Source organism: Podarcis raffonei, chromosome 10, assembly GCF_027172205.1.
Source record: "Podarcis raffonei isolate rPodRaf1 chromosome 10, rPodRaf1.pri, whole genome shotgun sequence".
In the NCBI taxonomy this organism is placed as follows: Eukaryota; Metazoa; Chordata; class Lepidosauria; order Squamata; family Lacertidae; genus Podarcis; species Podarcis raffonei.
This window is the reverse complement of record NC_070611.1, coordinates 36,776,481-36,793,636: the sequence shown is the minus strand read 5'-3', so window position 1 is coordinate 36,793,636 and position 17,156 is coordinate 36,776,481. Positions and strand designations below refer to the sequence as shown.

Here is a 17,156-nt window from a genome sequence, read left to right as displayed (position 1 = left end):
CAGGAAGGCTATTGTAGTTTTATTCCAGCTGTTTAGGTCTCTCATTATACTTTAGAAATGGCTGAAAGTTTTGCTCAGGGGATGATTTTTGTCACTGATGGCTTAGGTGTTTAATTAATGGCTGGAATGTTTATTCCTCCCTGCTATGCTTTTAGCACTCCTCTAATGACATGAATGATCATAGCATTCAGACAGGGCGCTGTTATGTTTGTTTCTGCAGGATGTCACTAATCTTGATTTCTTCACCATCCTTGATCAGGAACATCTGTTGAAATCAGACACCACTTTCCTCTTTTCTCTGCTGGATTTCTGAATGTGTCATTTCAGTGTGTTATCGTAAAAAAAACAAACCACAACCCTGGAAGTCTTTGCTGTGATTAACTGTCCAATTATAACTATTATTCTGGTCCTACTTACACCCAGCAATAAGCAATGCTAAAGAAGTCAAGCCAAGATGTCAACCTAATTTCTAATGTATTCTTTAAGCAAAGAGAACATTGACAAGCAAGATGCATATTTCTTCTTTATCCTTTAAAGTAAGTTGGTGGTGATTTTGGTCAACTTTCTCCCCTTGCAACCTGCCCCCCCCCCCACGTTATAATGGGTTAGCGTGTGAGCTTCTCCTTGTTGTCAGACTGCTTTGAGCTTTGTGACTGGGGTGCTTTTTTTTTTATTGGTCAAGAACTGGCTGTCTAAGTTGTATTCAGAGTAGGCCCACTGAAATTAATGAACCTAAGTTAGTCATGCCCATTAACATCAGTGCATCTTTTCTGTGCACAACTTAGTTGGCTACAACTATTATACTACTGCAAGACCGATAACGTTGTAAGCATTAGGTGTGTGGTATTGCTGAAACAGATATTGACTTTCTTGCTCACATTGCACTGGATGAATTTTGTAAAAGGAACCATACAAATTAGCTATATATTTGTTGATGGAGTCCTCCATGAACCTTTCCCCCTGGAATTTGTAAATATAACAAGATAATCATTTAATATTTATTGGGCTGCAATCTTCAGTTCACAGCAGTGAGGCAGATCAATAGGGAGCTGGGGTTTGGTCTATTTTTAAAGTCCTTTTAACTAACAGTTCTCAATGTATCTGCATTTGTGCCTAAGTACCAATAAAAATACATGCTAATGAATTGGCTGACAGTCAGGATATAATTTTCACTGCCATGTGTTGCAAGCAGTATTTTATGAGGTGCACTTAATAATTAGCACTTTTCTTTTAAATTGTATACCTGCACCATGTTTAAACCTTATATCAGGGTGGCTAACCTATTCCCACTCCCCCCCTTGCTGATCTACAGCTTCCATCAAGCCTTTCTGACTTGGGGAGTCCAACAGCATCTGAGTGGGTGAGTAGAGGGAGCCACCCCTACTTCACACCATATTTACCAATAGCATATTCACCCTCCTGAGTGCCAATTCTTATGTAGCCAACATGGTGCCATCCACATGCAAGAGGAGAGGTATTAGCAGCATCAGAGAACCCAAATGTATGTAGTACAAAAAGAACACAAAATGTTAGCGGGGAGCCCCCAAAGGATTTCCCTAAAGCAACCCAGTGAAAACTGAACTTGCACAGAACTACAGTAGTGTCTGTTTGGGGCATGGAGGGAAACTGAAAATTATGGTGGGGTGGAGGGCAGAAAGAATGGATGATCCTGGAAAGGGGCATGTTTCAAGTCCCAGTTGTAATGTCTAATTATAAAATTTCCCTTTGGACATGCAATGTTTACATCTGATTAATTGCATGGCAAAAGACGCTTCCTGTCAGCATTACTGATTTGGTAATTCTAATATTCAGGAAAGCACTTAGTTGTGAAAGCCGTGTTTTTCTAACATTTAACCTTCAGCTTACTAGTGGGTGCAAGCTGTCAAATCCTTCACATTCTCAGTCTTTTATAACATGGCATCAATGACGGCAAAGAAAGAATTTTACATTTACTGTGCCACACTGCCTTGTTTTAAGTTATTTGTATATGCTTCTTTGTCGCTTGATTCTTGTGTCTGCTGTGTTCATTTGAAAATGTTTCCCTACATACCAGAGTTTCATTTGTTGTAGTACACCACTTAGGGCAAACATCAATAAAGTGAATAGCTGGATCTATTGGACAAAAAGAGAGAAACTATAACTAAGGCACCATATTCACTGTAAATTTAAAGTAATGTCATGCCACTTGAAACAGTAATCACTTCTTCCAAAGCATCATGGAAACTGTAGTTTGCTAAGGGGGCTGAGAGTCGTTGAGAGACCCCTATTTCCCCCAGAGAGGTACAGTTCCCAGAGTTCCCTTGGAAGAGGGGTTGACAGTTAAACCACCAAGAATTGGTGTTTCCCTACTTGTGGAATGATCTCCTTAAGGAGACTCGCCTCGCACATTTGTCAGACATCTTTAGGCGCCAGGCAAAAACACTTACCTTTGGCTAGTTAAACAATCTATATGATCTTTTAAACTATTTGGGGGGAGGGTATTGGTTTTGTTTGTATTATGGTATGTATTTTTGTGCTTTTATAGTGTGAACCAGCCTGTGATCTTCTAATGAAGGGTGGCATAGAAATAATAATAATAATAATAATAATAATAATAATAATAATAATAATAATAACGATGCTTTAGATGTATAGTGCAGATGGGGCCCAGCATCGCTGTGTGCTATTGATTTAAACCAGGACTAGGGAACCTGTGGTCATCATAACTACCCACTGTAGATCAGCTCCCATCATAGCAATCCACTGGTGATGCTGACTAGGGCTGATGGACCCTAGTCACCTGGAGGGCCACAGGTTCTGCAGTCATGCTTGAAAGTAGCATGTGAAATGAACAAAGCCATCCTATTTTCATGAGCAGTGTCCATGGAATTATTCTGTATGTACAAGGGGACTTAAGAAAAAGTCCTATCTGCCTATTTGCGAATCTTTGGTGAGGGACTTCATCAAATCCAAATGCACATTATCTACTGGCTGACCCCTATCTACACGCTGCTTGTCATTCTCAAAGAACTCTAAAACATTAATGGGACAGGACTTATCTTTGGAGAAGCCATGCTGATTTCCTTCCTACAGTTCTTGTTCTTCTATCAAGGAGTACCCTTTAGCTCTTACTCATATATGTAGCTGCTCTTAAAACGGGGGGGGGGGGGGATCATTTGTGTAGCAAAAGTCTTTGCTTCTGTCATCTGGCTTCCTACAGCCAGCTTATACTTTTCTTCATTCTCTTGTTTATTCCTACAACCCATCTCCTCTCCAACACACAACTGCTTTCCTGGATCCAAACACTGGCTTGAATTTCAGAGCCAAGTTTGTCCCGTTCCTTTTTGAGTTGTCCCCAGTGGCCCCATCCGGCAAAAATGCTCCGCAAGATTCAAGCCTGCCAGGGAAAGGTGGTCATGGAACTTGTGTGGATATAAAATGTGTGTTCCCCACAACATCATGCTGAATTGGTTCTGATTTATGTCGCATATTGGCAGATTTTTTTCTTCTTCTAAAAATCAATTTAGTGGGAGACAACATTAACACAACAGCTTGGCTGTATTTTTAGTAGATATCCATTACATGCTAAGTATAAGCTAATGGAGCTGCCCTACTTGCCCAGTTTTTAATAGTAGTGGAGCCTTTACTAGCCAACGTTTTCATTATAAAGGTCTTATTTTGATCAAAGCTCAGCTGTCCCAGATTAAAATCTCATTTCTTGCGACAGCTAGGACAGTTTAGTTAAAATGATTATGAGAACTTGAAAATACAGAAGGAATGTATGATTTGATGTAGTAACTCATTGCTATAGCATTTTCCTTAAAAACAAGTAGTCATTTTAAAAAAATGTTGGCACCATGGGGTAACAGTTACAGTTCTACTAATTCAGCATTATATTTTGCACACAGGAAATTCAGGAACTCTTGAGTGGGTTTGTAGAAGTGAGCAGGGGTCAAGCTCAGTGCTGTGAGTGGCTTCCACCACAAGCCTTTCATAGTACAGTGGTACCTTGGCTCTTGAACGCCTCTGTAGTCAAACGTTTCAGAACTCGAATGCCAAAAACCCAGAAGTAAATGCCTCAATTTTTGAACACCCTCGGAAGTCAAAATACTGGCATAATCCATAGAAGCTTTGCTTTGCTTTTGTGTCCAGATGGGCGGGCTATAAATAGTAAATTATTATTATTATTACTATTATCCTAGAAAATAACTTCTCTGGCATCCTTGCCAATGTTGTTTTTTGAAAGGTGGACTGTTCTAGTTCAGAAGGTAGTTCTTCCTGTCTAGAAAGATGTGTTTAAGTACACACATTTCCCCCCTCTTTAGATATTTATTTATACAAATGGATGCCAAAGCTGTTTCATTCTATGGCCTTGAGACAGTTGTGCTTTAAAAAAAAGAAAATGCAGCAATATCGACAAAATGTTTTTTGACCTTCTCTTTGTTTTATTGGGTTATATGATTGAATAATTTTCCTCTACCATCCTTCACTTCTGCAGAGTGACAATACTGCCATTGAATAATTTGTTTGGTATTGGAATCTGTCCAGAGGCAAACATTCAGCTATGTTCTATGTTTTCATTACTAGTCTGACCTCATCCACTCCATCCAGGGTAGAGCATTTAAAGTAGTGTGTCCTATGCAGGTTTTGATTAAGAAAACAACAACTCATGACTGGTCAAGTGGCTAAGGAGGAGATAATTTTTCTATGGTAAACATATCTTTAGTTCTGTTCTTTAGATCACTGATCCTGCTGATAGATTGCACCTCACAAGTGGGTGACACACCTCCACCTAAGATGGGTGGCAACAAATGCTGTGCTGGTAAATTTTGTAGAGTAGGATCTTGTCACGATACTTGTCTAGCCACGTCCCCCAAAGGTGTTCATAGTCATACCTTGAGCTAGCAAAGGTTGGCATGTTAGACATTGCTGTCCCTGATCAGTCGTGAAGCATGATTAAAATACTGTACATACTGTAGTTATCTGGGAGTAAGCATCACCGAACTTCAGGGGGGAGTGCTGGCATGAAGTAGGAACCCCATCAAAGAAAAGGAAAGAAATATCCAGCCTTTGCGTGATTGTTTTTGTTATTTTCCGATCCCCTCTATTCTGACAACTGTAGAACTTGAATAACTCATTACAGTGGCAGACCTTGGCATCTCAAGTGCCCTGTGCTATGTCAAAATTTGGTGCCCCTCACCTCGCCTTCCATACTGCATCATAGTTGTGGCGCCCCAAAGCTCTGCTCCCAGTGCAATGAAACTGGTTGCGCTCCCCTAAATCTGCCTCTGCTTATTATCACCTCATTCATCTGCAGCATCAGGCAGGTTCTGTAATTTATGCTGGGGCAGAGGGTGCCATTGCTCCTCTTCTTAAAAAGTTTTGAAGCTGATCTCTCCCTTCCTTTCTACTCTAGTGCAGCATGAGTTGCATCAGTGCTATTACTTTTCTTTTCTCATAAAAGAAAGAGAAATAATGACGAGATGCAAACAGAGCAGGATGTCTGTATCTTGAAATAAGGTAAAGGGACCCCTTACCATTAGGTCCAGTCGTGGCCGACTCTGGGGTGGCGGTGCTCATCTCACTTTATTGGCCGAGGGAGCCGGCGTACAGCTTCTGGGTCATGTGACCAGCATGACAAAGCCACCTCTGGTAAACCAGAGCAGCCCACGGAAATGCTGTTTACCTTCCCGCTGGAGCGGTACCTATTTATCTACTTGCACTTTGATGTGCTTTCGAACTGCTAGGTTGGCAGGAGCAGGGACCAAGCAACGGGAGCTCACCCCGTCGTGGGGATTCGAACTGCCGACCTTCTGATTGGCAAGTCCTAGGCTCTGTAGAGAAGTTATGCAGGCACAACTTTTCTGAACTTGAAAGGACCTTGAAAGGATGAAGACTACTTGCTTTTCTGCTGATATATTTGCTTTTGAAATTAGAAAATTCTGGTGATAGGTTCACATTTACCTGCAGAATAATCTCTTGATTATTTTTTGTTGTATGCTGAGCCTTGAATTCTACCATCGTCACCATTTTGCCCCACTTACTGTCTTCAAAGTTCAATGAAACTGCACCCATTTACGCAACTCATTGTTTTAAGTGTGTCCAAATGTCCATACAGAACAAGGTATGAGTAACGCAGCTGGGGAACGTCTTTATTTTTACATCTGAGGAAATAGTTTTGGTCAGACTCAGTGTGATTCTCAAGTCAAGTTAAGGTGACTCAGGGCTCTGTCCTATCCTAAAAGAGTTTACATAATTTGGTCCAGGTGGTAAAGGTATTTGAGAAACCAAAGGGCAGTCGAGGGGGAGGGATGAGTCATGTCACTATTTCAGAAAAAGTAACACGTACTGCTGTCAAGTCATTCATAGGCCATCACTCTAAATAGTACATGACTCTCAAAGATAACTGAATAAAATAAATGAGGCATGTACCATTGGGTGTGTTTTTTAAAAAAAGCATGTTTCATAAAGACCAGTAAAGCCTATATTGTGTAAGTTACCAAAAAGTAAGAGAACTGGGCATTTTTAATCAAATGTCTTGCTCATTGCTAAGTGAGCGCAAGCAAGTGAAAGTCCTGTAGAAGGTGATTGAAAATCTATTTAAGTTTGTAAACTAATATGGAAAGGAAACAAGATAGCAAACTGAATAAACAGAATAGCCAGCTCTCTTATTGGCACGCACCATATATAGAGTGATTTTAGACTTTTATTTCTACTAGGCAGTGCTTTTCTTCTAGAAATAAGGTGCCGATGCTCACGATAAAGTTGTTGCAGTAAGTGTCACGCTTTTAACCAATGCTTTTCTTCTGCCCTTGAGTACCCCCAGAAAGCACTGGTACTAGGGGCTGTGCCCCTGCCCCTGATCACCAACCCCTCTGCCATTTTCCCCTTACTAACTGCCTGGAATTTTGCCGGCACAGACGCATAACGGCCATGGCAGGTGAAGGGAAGGCCACAAGAATGACACAGGAGACTGGTATTGGGTTGAATTAGGCCACAACTTTATTGATTACAGGAAAGAGGAGGTTTGGCTAAGGCATTGGGCATGTATCCCGTCTGCTACCTGATGGGAACCTAGTGGGGTCAAACCTTTGCTGCGGAGTAGCCTCCAACATGGATTGGATGCCACAGCCCTGCACAGGCCACTGTTAGGAGAGGTGTATGGGCCCATACACCATACACCCGTGAGAGGGACGCGGGTGGCGCTGTGGGTAAAACCTCAGCACCTAGGGCTTGCTGATCGCATGGTCAGTGGTTCGAATCCCCGCGGCGGGGTGAGCTCCCGTCGTTCGGTCCCAGTTCCTGCCCACCTAGCAGTTTGAAAGCACTTCTAAGTGCAAGTAGATAAATAGGTACCGCTTTATAGCGGGAAGGTAAACGGCGTTTCCGTGTGCTGCGCTGGTGCCGGCTCGCCAGAGCAGCTTCATCACGCTGGCCATGTGACCCGGAAGTGTCTGCGGACAGCGCTGGCCCCCAGCCTCTTAAGTGAGATGGGTGCACAACCCTAGAGTCGGACACGACTGGCCCGTACAGGCAGGGCTACCTTTACCTTTTATGGGCCCATTGGTCCCCTAGCAGACTCCTGGACAGAGTCACCCCTTCTGGACCGCTCTAACAGGCTACCCTTGTGACTAAGGATGCAGCCCAATGCCTTATCTTCCCAAGTTGTGATGGTTGCTACGAGGTAAGCGAAAACCTACAAGCCAGCCCATTTGCTTACAGGAGAAAGGGAGCCCTGAATATGGCGACCAAATTAACCACAGCAAGGTCCATAGGCAACGTGCCCACTTCCCCCCTCCCCACCCCAGTGGATCCCTAAAGACTGGGTAGATGGGAAAATCCCATGACGATCGGCCAAGAGGGCAGCTGACACCTGGACAATCCCTTAAATAGGCTGGGCTGAGATTGCAGCAGGCACTGCCTACCCTTTCTTGAGTGTCTGACTTGGCCAGAACTGGGCAGTGCCAGCTATCCCTTTCTCTGGAAGATAGCAGCCTCCCTGAACCCACCACTGCCGTGCCATGCTGCAACGGCCACCCACCCGGAGTCCCAGGTGAGCAGATACTCCCTTTCCATCCCATGCAGCTACTAAGCTCGTTATTCCCCTTCACGGCCCTGTTTCGGTCTTCTCTTCTGTAATTCTGCTTTGCACCTTTGCTTTCACCTTCACCCTCATGCCCTCATGTCCGTGCTTGCTGCCCTCTCCTTTTGTGCAGCCCCTTTACACACACACCAGCCCCCCCTCGTGACCTGCTGTGCCTTTTTCCTCCCACACTTTGCAACTACTCAGCACCCTTTTCACTTCTGCTGTTGTTTAATGCCACAGTTTCCCTCTGTGCCCCTCCGTATACTTTACTCAAAGCTCTGCTGTTGTTAAAAACCACCATTTTCCTCTCAGTTACCTCCACCCCTGCTTTGCTCAAACTTCTGCTGTTGTTTTAAACCACCACTCTTCCCCTGACAGGGTCCCTCCCTTCTCACTCTCTTTTGACGGTTGCTGGTGCTGTGCAGCCTGCCTTCTCTTTTGCTCCCCTGCCCCACCCTGACCTCATACAAATCCAAGATTGTGATGCGGCACGACAGATCCTTCAGTGGTGGACACAGGATGATAGCCTTGCATGTTTATGTATATAGGAAGATGGGTGTATCCATAGGTTTTTCTATGATGATGATGATTTTAAATGAGTTATGAAACACCTCTTGGGTCAGTGATGAAACTGATATTGACCTGCAGAGAGAGGATACCAAAATTCATATCATAAGGATTTGTAGGCAGGTCCTTGTGACAGTATTCGTTCCCATTTACCTACTGGCAACATGGAAGAATGGTGCATGGTTTCTTTTCCAATCATGTCAGTTTCCAGGATATGTGGGAATTTGAGATCCTCTTTTCCCCCTATCTCTAAGAGATGATTGGGGTTGGCAGTGCTGATCATCAGCTAGGCGTGGGTGAAGGTGATCTATGATCAAAGCAGCAGGCATGCAGTTTCCTGCTGAGTCTCTTGTTCTCTGGATTTGAGCCATTGTGTAGCCACAATCACTTCCTCTTCCCCCATGTCAGCTGGGAAAATCTTGAAAGAGACCCATTTGTTTGTTGTTCGTAAAATGAAATTGTGTTGTCAGACACAGAACACGTTTCTAATACATACATCTGTATACATTTTGAAGCAATTGTCTTGCCAAATGCCCTTTTCAAGATGAACAATAACAGTAAAGCACAAAAATCTACTAAAATTAGACTTTCTCCTTCTGTTTACAAAATTCCCATTGAAGTGCAGTATCCTAAGTTTTATGTTTAAATTGCTTGCCATTGTGTAAGCATTCTATATAAAATAGGTCAGCTTATAGTACTGGCATTTGGACATTATGTTGGCAGAACAAATGTTAATTTTCTACCACTCTGACAGTGCAAAGTAGAAGGCATGTTGCACTAGATGTTGCATATTAATTGAAAAGGCTTTCATAATGTGCAACATCTGGGTTGTATGGAACGTGGCATGACAATCAAATATAGAAAAATAGATCTGTGTTAAATAAATGTGGAACTTCCTAGGGCACAAAAGAAAGGACTGTGCGCATGGCTGAAATATTAGTCAAGCCAACTGAGAAATATGATCGTGCATTGTTTCTAAAATTTATTCAGGCTGATGGGGAAATTCTAGACAAACCCACAAGACAGGATTTGGATGGCATGTTCAACAGCCATTGGCTTAGGTAAGCATGGCTTGGGAGCAAAAAGGACCAGAAAGGAGCAAACCAGATTCAAGCTCCTCCTTGGAAGCCCATATGTTTGTGCAGTTCCAGTAAACCATAGTAGGGCTTTCTGTGTCATATGAACCACACCACTGCATTTTTAAACCATTGCAAACTTTGTAAAATTATTGCATAAAAACTCATGATTGCTCCTGTTATCAGACTCCCATCTCCTTTCTAGAGAAAGCTGTTCACTCCAGCAGATGATTATGTCTCAATATGGCAGACGTGATCACTGATGACATTGTAGGAACACCTTCTCTTGAGGTGTCAGCCTCATCACAGGCTTAATTAACAGATCTGTTCCCATTAAGGGTGCCATACGATTGTCATACTGAGTTTCTCTCTCCTCAAGTTCACAGCTGTCCACACCTCAGCTTGATGGGTCAATGAAACCAGTAGCCTAATTATTTTGAAGGCAAATGTTTGGAACTCAAATCTCTGTTCTCAGGCGGAATTTATCTAAAACAATTCTAAGTCTGTGGATCAAAAAAGATCGTAATTGCAGAAAGACCTAACCGAGCTGAACACAAAGCAACAATATTTCTGTTCCAGGGTGCTTTTTCTTTCCCTTTCCCCTCAAAAAGACCGCCTTCTTTTACTGCACATGAAATATGAATGTTTATATGGCAAAAGAATTTGTGCACGCGGTAAATGTTTCTCTTGTTCAGAGGAAGCTGGGAAAGAAGAGTGAGGATCACTGTCAGCACCTTTTTATCTTGTCTGAAACCATTTACAATGAGAATATGTAGAAGATGCCTGCAACCACTTTCACTGTCCTTACCTCCCATCTCCTAGTCTTCATCTGCACTGTGTGCTCTGAGCGTTCCCTGGGTAGAACTTTTCCGTGTTATCTGGATTCCTACTTTTTGCTGTGTCACAGATCATGTGTGCAACTTGTACCCCCATTGAAATCAATGATAAATTAATCACTGAAATTGATTTCATGGGGTCTATTCCTAAGCATGACTAAGGCTGCATTTACAGCATGTATTTAAAGCACTATGATCAGTGCTTTATATGTAAATCTAAGCTAAACAAGCTATAGCTTAGGGCCCCACTCTCTTGGGGGCCCCCAAAAAATTAAAGGGGAAAAAACTGGATCTACATTTCCAAAATATAAGATAAAAAACAAATTAAATAAAACTACATACAGCAACAGTGTTTTGTGTTGTGTAGTCTCCTATGGGGCCCCACCTGCTAGCCTGCTCCCTAAAATATCACTGGTTTGCTCATTTCTATATCAATTACTTTTATAAAATACATAGTTTGTTATGTGCAAATGGCTTTAGATACCTATTACTGTAGGTCCAAAAATTACCATATAGCATATATTCCACACAAAAAACAGCAACAATTTGTTGTTGACAAAGGACAGCTGGACACATAAAGGGCCCCATTACCTTCAGTAGCTTAGGGCCTCACCAAACCTAAATCCGGCCCTGACTATGATACATCTATAAACAGTTATGACTTGCCCCCCAAAGGATCCTAGGAGCTGTTTGTCAAGGGTGCTTAGAGTTGTAGGGAGACTTCTATTCCCGTCACAGAGCTATAATTCGCAGCATAGTTTTAACAATCAAGCCCTCTTCACAGAAAGCTCTGGGAAGGGAATAGTGGCATCTCAACAACTCTCAGCACCCTACATGGGGAAAGCCATGACAGTGGTCTCATAGTGCTTTAAATGTATGGGGTGAATGTGGCCTAAATCTGGATCCAACCCATAAATTCTGTGCACAGAGAGCAGATGAGGACATGGAGGTCAGAAGTGGGCACAGCAGCTGGTATCTCTCTTCAGAAGCATGTGTTTTTTCAGACTTATGTGTCAAGAGCCATAGATATTTGTGACTTGTTTCTGAACACTATCCTGATAAATGTTCATGTTCATGGAATACCATGTAGCATCAGAAAGCTAGTTATTCTTTCCCCATAATCTTCTGGCAATTCTATTTTTTGTTTTTCTTTAATTATTGAAGCCCCCTTTCCAAAAGTGTGTTATAAAAAAATTAAACATCATGTGGCGCAACATGTTTAGCCCTTCAAATTTCAGGATTAAAAAGTGGGATTATCTGCTGAGTAATTTCCATGCTTCACTTTTTAATTGGTGTGGTAACCCCACAGTTGCCTTGTAAACTTTAAGAGTGCAGTTTGATCTGTCAAACTGTATTAGTTATGCAGCAGTTTCTACCTTGAGGCCTCCCAAACTATGACTGACCATGCAACATTTCTGCTGCAAACAATAATTCTAGATGACAGTATCCCTTTGGTTTCTGTGCATCTATGAGGCAAATGCAGAGCAGAGGTCATTATCATCACAAGCTGTTATGTAACTGCATAGAACAAAAGCATGCATTCCTGTGATTTAACGTGGGGCAACGTATTCTTAGAGACTTTGCTATCCGACAGTGCCTAAGAGCCAAGCTACACATCCAACTTTAAAATAACTTTTGTGTCAACAAATGGCATTTACCTGTGCTTTTGTCAAGCATGAATTCAAAACTGCTGTCAGGAGCCAAGCATGACGGAAATAATCTCGTTTTTAAAGCAGAAAGAAAAGCTTAATTTTCCTATGAGGCAATTTGGGGGGGGGGGTCTGCTATTATATCCCCAGTGGAAGATCTTTGTCTGTTTCCTTTCAGGACAGAGAAGCCAAAGCTTTGGATAGCTAGGTGCAGCCTAGGTAAAGGGTAAAGGGACCCCTGACCATTAGGTCCAGTCATGGACGACTCTGGGGTTGTGGCGCTCATCTCGCTTTATTGGCCGAGGGAGCCGTCGTACAGCTTCCGGGTCATGTGGCCAGCATGACTAAGCCGCTTCTGGTGAACCAGAGCAGCGTATGGAAACCCCGCTTACCTTCTCGCCGCGATACCTATTTATCTACTTGCACTTTGACGTGCTTTCAAACTGCTAGGTTGGCAGGAGCTGGAACCGAGCAACGGGAGCTTACCCCGTTGCAGGGATTCGAACCGCCAACCTTCTGACCAGCAAGCCCTAGGCTCTGTGGTTTAACCCACAGTGCCACCTGCCTAGGTCAGGTAAACAGAAAATTTAAGCTGATACTTTTTACCCCTAACACCAAAATAAATTTACTGGTTTGTGGGGGGTGAGGGATCTGGTGTCAGCAATACTGAGATGTCTAAATAATATATGCAAGCAATGCATGTATTAATTTGGGCTTTTATTCCAATAAAATCAAGTTAGTTGTAATTGATTAAGTACAGTAATTGATTAAATCCATATAGATTTGCATACAATTGAAACAATAGTTTTGAAGGCAAGCCTTTGCTTTCAGATGGATATATGTGTGTGAATATCACTGCAGATGTTAGCTTAGAAAAGTAATTAGACAGCATGTCCACTCCAGGTGCCCAAGAGCCTAGCTCTGCCACTGCCCCCATTCGGGCATTCAGACAGAATCCTTCCCCTTGGACCTCTTTACTGGGGTATCCTGATATTTGATCAAGAAGTAGTGTGTAGGACTCCTTTCCTCTGTTTAGGCTAAGGATGTAACTCAATGCCTTTTCCCGTCAGCAAGTTGTGACAGTTGCCAGATAGGCCCAATTCTTCCCTGGTCCCAAATACAGCGACCAAGTAACTCCATAGCAAGGCTGTCCATTTACCCATGGTCAGCTGAGGCTGATGACAACACCAGCTGGCCCCATGGGAAAGAATCTCCCCTCCCAGTTTGCCCATAGCCATGCCAGGCTGCAACTGCCACCGCTGCCAAAATGGTAAGCGGTTTTGTGTTCCTTTCTAATAATGAATGAACAAGTCATCAACTAAAAGCAGCTAAGTCAAAACACCAATTTTAGTTCCTCGATGAGATGAAGCTGGCTGAAATCCAGATATTTTAGTTTAAACAGTTACTGCATCAGAGTGATGAATGATTAACCTCTGCAAAAACTATAAATCATCAAATCTGTAATTTACTGCCTAACCTTATAAAAACCTCAGACACACTCTCCTGCAGAATCCACTCCTGCTTAAGCTTTCAATATTCTCTCTGTACTGTATTGATCTGCTTCACCGTGGTTTAATTAAACTAAGTGAATTATATTATTAAGGTATAATTATTTCAGAAGAGTCTTTAGAATACAATAACATAATGGATTGGAAAACCATTTTACGAAGTGACATATATGCTTCAGATTATTGTGTGCATTCTTTGAGACATTGAGGGTATTATCAGGCATAGGCAACCTTCGGCTCTCCAGATATTTTGGACTACAACTCCCATGATCCCTAGCTAACAGGCCCAGTTGTCAGGGATGATGGGAATTGTAGTCCAAAACATCTGGAGGGCTGAAGGTTGCTGTTGCCTGCAATAGATTTTCAATAACAACTGCCGCCTAATAACAACAACTAAAAATCCTCCCTATTCCTAAGTGTCAGGGAACTGCCATCTGAGACTAAGGAGGTGAAAGGGCTCATGGAGGGTGAGAGAGACCATTCAGCGGAGGAGGGGACCAGCAGGGGGAGAAGTGGAGTTCCAAGGGAAAGTGAGTCGGAGGGAGGGCTCAGAGACACTTCAAGCGGGAGCAGCGGGGAGATTTCAGGACCTCCTGTAGGGACACCCACTCCTCGGCGGAAACTGTCACGCCGAGAGTCCAGAAGACGCGTTTCCGTTAAGGAGCTTTTATGCTGGAAGAAGTTCCGTAAACGCCCACTGTCCGATTCAACGAGCGATTGATGGAGTCATGTTTAAGGAGCTCCATCACAGACAGAGGTTTGGGGACTTAGCCAAACTCTGAGGGATTAGGATTTTACGCACAAGCAGCTCATCATCCCATCACAGCAATCGGACAGTCCCTGAAAGCAGCTTGTGCAGAGAGGCATCATGAGTAACCCAGCCGGAGCCGGAGGAGCAGCAGGAGCTGGAGAGGGTCCAAGCCTGGAAGAAAGGTACAGAGTGTTGGAACTCCAGCTAGCAATGCAAACGGCGAGGCTAGAAGAAAGGAGGGCGCAGGATGCAGAAAAGGCAAAAGGCGCTACACTAGCAAGAAAGATGCCAGGAATGGTGCAGAAGTTTGGGGGGGACCCCAGGAACTACCAAGCCTTTAGGACAGAGATGCAGTATGCTCTTGAACTGCAGTTTAATGACTTTCCCGACGAGGCATCGAGAGTGGCGTTTGTGATTGGCCATCTCGAAGGAGGGGCGAGAGATTGGGTCAGACCCCTGATGGCAGGGAATAGTGACATGCTGAAGGACGCGAGGAAGTTTTTTCGCGCCATGGATTTGATGTTTTCCAGCGAGATTGAACAGGGGCTGGTGCGCAGACAATTGATGGCGTGCAAACAGGGGAGCCGATCGGTTCGTGAGTACTGGACTGAGTTTACAATGTTGATACATAGATTGGGGTGGGACCTTTCGGCGGAACCCATTCAAATGCTCTTTGAAGAGGGGCTTTCTTCGGCGGTGAAAGATGAACTTTCCCGGGCGCCCAGGGCGGAGTCTATGGACCAGCTGACCAAATCAGCGCTGACCATTGGAGCACGCCAGGAGGCAAGAGCCTTGGAGAAGCGGGAGGGGAAAGGAGAGCGTTGGAGGGATTTCCGCATTCCAGAGATTCCAGAACCAAGTTTCCTGCCAGGAGAGCCGATGGAAGTTGGAACAGCGCGCGCGCACGCAGTTTCAAATCCCAGTGAAGGGAGGAAGAAGGAGGGAAAGAGCGCCAAGAAATGTTATCTCTGCCAGCAGCCAGGTCACTTTGCCAGAGTCTGCCCGCAAAGAAAGGAATGGCAAGGGATGGCTGGAGCTGTTGGGGGGAAGGAGGAGGAAGTCCAGGAGCCAGTAAAAGCCAACGCCTGTCTGCCTCTGTCAGGGCACTGCAGACAGGCCAAGGAGCAGTAAAAGTGCCCACTCCGGAACCTCCAAGACCAGCCCTAGTAATAGAGGTGTTGCTAGAGCTGGCAAACGGATACCCACTAAAGACTAAGGCGCTGCTGGACTCAGGCAGCTCCTGTAATTTTATGAGCAAGGAGTTTGCAGCTGAACACCAGATACAGACACTCCCTTTAAGCAACCCCCTGCAGGTCACCACGATCGATGGGAGGGAGCTGCTGGGAGGAGAAGTCAGCCTACAAACCGTCCCAATGGTTATGAGGGTGGCCAGGCACACTGAGAGGATAGCGTTCAATGTAGCCACCCTGGGAGGGGCTCCAGTCATTTTGGGAATGAGCTGGCTAGCGTTGCATGACCCGCTAGTGGGCTGGCATCAGAGAGTGGTCTCCTTTGGGTCAGCACATTGTCTGGAACACTGCAGAGAGGGAAAGGTGCCAGAAGGGGCAAAAGCCTCTCTAGCAGGGACGGAAGTGGCGGACAAAGGGAAGGTGCCCAAACAATACGCTGACCTGAGCAAGGTCTTCAGTGAAAGGGAAGCAGATAAATTACCACCGCACAGAGACTTTGACTGCCAAATTAATCTGGTCCCTGGGGCCCAGCTCCCCGTGGGCAAGCTGTACACCATGTCAGACAGGGAAATGCAGGAGTTAAGGGAGTTTATTGATAAAAACCTGAAGAGGGGCTTCATCAGAGAGTCCAGAGCGGTGGGGGGGAGCCCAGTGTTTTTTGTGGACAAAAAAAACACGGATAAACCGAGATTGGTCGTGGACTACCGGGCCCTAAATGCCGTGTCAGAACCAGTGACTTTCCCCATGCCCAGGATTGATGACATTTTGACCAGGGTGAGGAAGGGAAAGATATTCACGAAACTGGACCTGAGAGGAGCATACAACCTGATACGAATAAAGAAGGGGGATGAATGGAAAACCACCATGTTCACCCCTTTGGGGGCGTTTGAATATCTCGTTATGCCATTCGGATTACAATCAGGCTCCGCCTGTTTTCAATCGCTCATGAACCACGTACTGGGACCTTTGCTCTACAAGAATTGCGTGGCCTTCCTCGATGACGTGCTGATATATTCAGAGAATGAGGAGCAGCATGTAAAGGATGTCAGGGAAGTGCTGAGCCAGCTGCAAGCAAACCAGTTGTGGGTGAAATTGGAGAAGTGTCAGTTCCACACCAAGGAGGTGGAATTCCTGGGGTACCGCTTATCAGACAAGGGATTAGCCATGGATCCAGGGAAGGTCCAGGCGGTGCTGGAATGGAAGACACCGAAAACGAAAAAAGATGTGCAAAGGTTCTTAGGGTTTGGGAACTTTTACCGTAAATTCATCAAGAACTTTGCCCACTTAACGGCTCCGATCACGGACTGTCTAAGCAGCAAGAAGAAATTCGTTTGGACGGCGGAGGCGGAGCATGCTTTTGAGGAATTGAAAAGGGCATTCGCTTCGGAAGAACAGCTCCTGCATGTGGATTTACAAAAACCCATGAGAGTGGAAACTGATGCCTCAGACCGGGCGGTGGGGGCGGTGCTGCTTCAGCCAGGGAGCAATAAGTCGGAATGGAGACCGTGTGCCTT

At 44.4% G+C, this 17,156-nt stretch overlaps 1 protein-coding gene across 16 annotated transcripts in view; it reads left to right on the top strand.

Annotated features, from left to right (window-relative positions):
- The window catches only part of PPFIA2 (PTPRF interacting protein alpha 2), a 285,944-nt gene that overhangs the window by 162,515 nt on the left and 106,273 nt on the right, over positions 1–17,156 (top strand). Inside the window, exon 1 of one of the 16 annotated variants that reach the window (XM_053406946.1) lies at positions 1,315–1,360. The exons of the other annotated variants lie outside the window; for them this stretch is intronic. The gene's annotated coding sequence lies outside the window, so the exon portion shown is untranslated. Of the gene's footprint in view, positions 1–1,314; positions 1,361–17,156 lie in introns of those variants that run through there. 16 annotated transcript variants of the gene reach the window in all.